This window comes from Crocodylus porosus, unplaced genomic scaffold (assembly GCF_001723895.1).
Source record: "Crocodylus porosus isolate Cpor-Errol unplaced genomic scaffold, CroPor_comp1, whole genome shotgun sequence".
Lineage (NCBI taxonomy): Eukaryota > Metazoa > Chordata > Crocodylia > Crocodylidae > Crocodylus > Crocodylus porosus.
Genome location: NW_017728948.1, coordinates 7212954 through 7218660, shown reverse-complemented (window position 1 = coordinate 7218660; position 5707 = coordinate 7212954). Strand labels below are relative to the sequence as shown.

Sequence of the window (5707 nt, the reverse complement as noted above, 5' to 3'; positions counted from 1 at the left end):
AAAGAACTTGTTAAAGTGTTTTGCCTTCTCTCATGTGTCCGTCACCAACTGCCCTGCCCTGCCTCATAAGGGTCCAGTGTTAACCTGAGACTTTTTGCTACCTATATACTTAAAGAAGGACTTTTTGTTATCCTTAATCCCAGAAGCTAATCTAAGCTCCAGTGCTGCTTTAGCCTTCCTTACCAAATCCCTACAAGTTCGGGTCAGGGAGGTGGACTCCTTCTTTGTCCCTGCCCCTTGTTTCTGCCACCAGTATGCTTTTTTCTTTGCCCTCAGGCCAGCCTGGATATCCACGCTCAGCCATGAAGGTTTCTTGGACCCTTTTCCCACCTTCCTGTGCAGTGGAATTGCCTCCTGCTGTGCCCCAAGGATAGCCTCCTTGAGGAAGGACCACCTTTCCTGGACCCCCATACTAGCTACCCCTTGGGCTCTGAGTGCCTCCCTGACTACTGCCCTGAGCACATCAAAGTTGGCTTTCCTAAAGTCAAGCATTTGTGCTGTGCTAGTTACCTTCCCTACCTTTGTCTGAATGGCAAACTGGATCATTTCATGATCACTGTCCCCTAGCCTCCCTTGTACTAGCACCTCCCCAACCAGGTCGTCCCCAGAGGCTAACACCAGATCCAATATGGAGTTTTCCTTAGTGGGGATGAGTACCTCCTGTACAAGGTGTAGGTCCTGTACGCACGTCAGGAACTTTCGTGATTGGCTAGACCTGGCCGACTGCTCCTCCCCGTTGATGTCAGGGTAATTCATATCACCCATGACCACGACATCCTTTGCACGCACGGCATCCCCCAGCTGCCTGGAAAATTCCAGATGCAGCTCTTCCGCCTGATGTGGTGGCCTGTAGTAAACTCCTACCACCAGATCCCTCTCCCCCATCCTCCTTGAAGTTTGACACACAGGGTCTCAGTTAAGCCTTCCTCTGGTCCCATTTGGAAGGTAGAACTGGTATACTGTTCCCTAACATAGCGCAGAACCCCCCCCCCACACCTTTTTTTCCCCTTCTTATCTCTTCTAAACAACCTGTAGCCTTCTATGTCTAATGCCCAGTCAAATGTTTCATCCCACCATGTCTCCAGTAGGCCAACCAGGTAGATTTTACTACTTGCAAGCAGGAGAGCAAGCTCCTCCTGCTTGTTCTCCATGCTTCTTGCATTAGTGAAGAGACACCTTAATCCCCCCGTGGGAGCCCTGGGCACCTCCCCTACCTGAGAGACAGCTGGTCCCTTGGTATATACCTGAGCTCTTACCTGGGAAGTTCCTACACCTGGTTGAGTTTTATCTTGCTCCTGTGGATCCCCATCTACCAGTGAATTTAGTTTAAAGCCTGCCAGAGGAGGTCAACTGAGCTGTAAGAAAACAAACTCTTACCTTTGGGGGAGAGATGGAGACCATCATGCCCCAGGATGCCCTCTGATCTGAAGTGCAGGTCATAGTCCAGGAAGCCAAATCCAGTGTGATGACACCAACTCCGGAGGTGCCGGTTTACCTCACGGATGCAGGCGCTCTGCCACTGACGGCTTCCACTAACCGGGAGTAGGGACGAAAAGACCACCTGGGCCCCTGACTCTCTAAACTTGGCCCCCAGAGCCCTGTAGTCATCCATGATCTGGTCCGGACTACTCCGGGCCGCACCACTGGTTCCCACTTGGATGAGGACCATAGGATAGTAGTTGGAAGGCCAGATGAGGTCAGTGATCTTCCCTGTGATGTCCCCAGTCTTGGCTCCTGGGAGATAGCACACTTCTCTCACATTGGGGTCTGCATGGCAGATGGATCCCCCCGTTCCTATGAGGAGGGAGTCCCCTATGATGATGACCCGACTTCCTCTGGGTCACTGGATGATGCTCAGTTGGCATGGATGATGGTTTGCTGGATGAGGGCGTAGCTTTATCTCTTCCTTCTTCCAGACACCCAGCCTCCTCCAGCAATGCCAGGGCTGCATACCTGTTCCCCAGTTGTACTGGGGCAGCAGTTGATGCAACTATGCGCCGCCTGTGATGCCGCCTGTCCCTAGAGGTGACTGTCCTCCAGTTGCCTCCTGCAGACTCCTGGGTCGTGACAGCCTGAGGGGACGGGCCCTGCAGAGAGAGAAAGTACCCGTCAATCTCGTCCTTCATGGTCCTGATCCCCCACAGCCTGCTTACCTCTGGCCGGAGCTCTCTCACCTGCCCCTCCAGTGCTGCAATCCTGGCACAGGGGGGACAGGCGAGAGAAGTCCCCACCTCCACGTCTCCCCCCCGGCCCCAGGGACCAAGCCAGGCAGCCCCCACAGGCAGGTGGCCCCACCTGTGTGGAAGCCTCACCAGTCCAGGGGCCAGGAGGCAGCCACGGGGCAGAAGCCCTGGCTGCACTCTGTGTGACAACTCCCATGCTGTCACCCCTACTCACTTACCTGGAGATAACAGCTGCTGCTGCTGCTGCTGATGTTGGCTCATCCGCTGCCTGTGGCCTCTCTCTCGCACCTTCCTGTGTGAACCCTGGTGCAAACTCCAGCACGCCCCTAAAGATCGCACCTGTTTGCACTCCCTGTTCACACAGTTCAGGAGCACGGCTCCCACCTGGTGCAGCTAAATAGGGTCAGGCAGAGAAAGAGTCCCCTGCCGGATCGCCAGCACCTGGCCCCACTCACTCCCTTCCCCCAGCTTACCTTCTTGTTGCCACAGCTGTCCCTTAGCTGCCGATCACTGCTGCTGCTGCTGCTGCTGTCTCAAGGGCTGGGGGATACCGAGGGCACCGTGTGCTCCCTCCGGTGTCCTCAGCTGACTGTGCTTTTTTGCTGAGCTTTTGCAGTGAGTCATGGAATAGACAGATGGACAGATCAAACATTAAAATCAAATTTCAAAGTATTGTGTCACAGTTTAGGTGAATTGTAGTTCAAACAGCAAGACAATACCTAATAACTAAGAAATGCTTTTAATCTAAGGCAAGAAACACCAACTGGCCTAGACAAAATTTCTATTCTATTCTTTATAAGTTCTCAAATCATATTCATCAGAAAAGCATTTGCATATCAGATTTTTAAAATATTTTGGTGCAGACAACTAGGTTAAGTTGCAATCTTTAGGCACATATATAGGGCTTTTTGCAGGATTTAGATAGCTAAATTTCAATGCATGATTCAATTTCTTTGGCATTGCCATGCCAGAGCATTGTACATTACCTTAGTCTGCCCTAGATTGTATCTGTGGCACTTTATAGCATGCTTTGGATTTTGCAATTTTTTTATGACTGTGGAGTTCAAGGGCTTGGAAGGGACCTCTTTTAGGACTCAGTGGGTCCATCTACACGTGCAATTAAGAAGATTCAATAAACACCAGAGCTGTTCAGCCAGTCAGCCACTCTCAGGCACAGCATTGGAACATGCGCCGGGGCAGTAGCAGTTTGAGCCAGGGCTGAGCAGCCCCAAGCTGGTAGCAGGCTCAGGAGGTCAGCCCCAGGCTCCAGGTGTTGGCGTCAGGTGGTAGAGCGGCTTGATGGGGCATAAGAGTGCTAAAGTGAGGAGCTGTGCAGTCAGCATCCCTCTCTCTTTAGCACACTCATGCCCTAGCCAGTCCCTGTCACCGTCTATACATGCCTTTCAGCAGAATAAGTAACTGCAGTGTAAATTAGTACTGTTCCTGACAGTATTATCTAATAATGGAGTTAATTAATTTACTGTGCCCTAATATTGATGTATGTGTAGACAGTGACATTTTACTGCGGAGCTAATTAGCCTGCAGTAAAGCACATGTGTAGATACAGCTAGTAAGTGGCTGCCTGCATGTGCAAGGGACTGGGTGTGAATGGCTCAAGAGGCCCTTTCCAGTCCTAGTAGTCCCACATTAATACTCATGAAACACAGTAAGTCTCTGAAGTCATTAGGTGTCTCAGTTTATAAACTGTGGAGTTCCCTGGCATCACAATTTGGATGTTTACCATGAACAGAAGCAATGTGGCTGGAGGGCTTATGCAAATAAATTTCACCTCAACTCTGTTGACGTTGAGAGAAGAAGAGTGCTCAGAAATACCCTATTCACCTGGCATGGTCAAGTTATACCCTCGAGAGCCCTGAATTTACCCCCCAAAATGGCAGTAGTAGTGTCCATTTTTTGCCCAACAGCTTAGTGTTTAAAGTTCTCCCCCAGGAAGCCTGAGGCCAACTTGTGAAGGCTCAAACTTCCATATCCCAGTTCCTAAGAAAGTATCCTAATTGCCATATTATAGAATTGTTTGGGGGCAAAGCCCACCATTCCTGTCAAAGTTTGGTCCATGGACAACAAGTGCAAGACTCATGAGGCCAAAAGGACAGCAGTCAGGAGGGGTTAGTCTTTGGCAGCCCCCTGATGAGGGAAGGCCCTAAATATCTGGGTTCTAATCCCCACTAAATTGGAGAGTGGTTGGGGGGTTCTGTACTTGGTACTGAATGTGATGTTGTCAGTGTTCAACACACTTTAGCTCTGTTTTGCAAACACCAGAGAAATCAGTGACTTTCATGGGTGACTGGTGCTGCCTTAGTCAGGGGGGCAAGTCTTGTTGCCTGGGTGGGGGTGGCGGAGTGCCCTATGGTACACTGACCTGCCCAGAGGGAGTTTTCCCCCATGGCCGATCACTGTGGCTGATCATTGTGGCTGCTTCCGGGAGCGGCTGCAGCAATCAGCCGGCACTTGCAGGGTGGGCACTGGCGCTCCCACCTGCCCCCCCCCCCCATTTCCTAAGTGGTGAGCATGGCTGATCAGGGGTGCACCAGTGCTCTCCAGTGGTGCATGTGCACCGCCATTGCTACTGGTGACTTTGATGGTATATAAGCACCTCACTCCACCAGTTTGGATCACAGTGGGACCCATGTGCTTGATCTAGATCTCGTCTTGCATATTCCTTGCCCTGAGGCCTAGGAAAGTTTTCAAGTCAAAATGGAGGTGCCTAATGATTCTAGACTCTTCAGTGATTATATAGCCACTGGAGCACAATCAACCTGGGTCACTTGCTGTGCCTGGGATATATATGTTCCACCCACATCAATTAGGGTGCTTACAAGAACAATTTTGAAGTTGCTTTAAGTCTGTTGGGAAAGGTGAAAAAAAAAGTCTATGTTTTTACAGCTACATATTGAACAACAGCAGTAACCTTTGACCTTTGTTTTGCACAAATGTACATGGCAGTAGGAATAACCACCACTGTGAAGCAACAGGTTACAAATAGTGAAAATCAGCTTTGGGCTTTACACACTTTACATGGCCCTTCTTCAAAACACTCTTTACTGCTATCGTGTGTGGCAGGCTTCCCTGTCAGGTAAGTAAAAATCTGTTTCTTGTAATGCTTTACAAGCATTATTTGCTGCCATAAAATATAAATAAAAGCATAAAATATTGAGGAAGATATAATTTTTATAGTACATTAAAAATAAAAAAAAATTAACAAGCATGACAGGTTAACATTTTACAAGCATCAAAGGAGTAGATGAATTACAGCAGCATCGTCAGCAGAACAAGCTATCTCATGATTAGCCCTGGAGTATTTTATTTTTCCAGACCATTTCTAATTAGACGGTTGAAATAAGATCCGACTAGCAAACCCCTAAATTACAGGCAGAAAAGTGGGGATTTAATCCAAACATTCCTAGCGGTGTAATACATGACAGGGAGTCCATCACGGTATTTTGCATACAAAGCATTTGAACCAGCATGTACAAAATGGCTATACTGAACAAGAAAAAAAAAAA

General features: G+C 49.1%; 1 long non-coding RNA gene across 1 annotated transcript in view; it reads right to left on the bottom strand.

Moving 5' to 3' along the window:
- LOC109321971 overlaps nucleotides 1-5707 on the bottom strand; it is a 19539-nt gene that overhangs the window by 10886 nt on the left and 2946 nt on the right. The window contains exon 2 of the long non-coding RNA XR_002104251.1: nucleotides 1245-1249. This is a non-coding gene — a long non-coding RNA (uncharacterized LOC109321971). The remainder of the gene's footprint in view (nucleotides 1-1244; nucleotides 1250-5707) is intronic.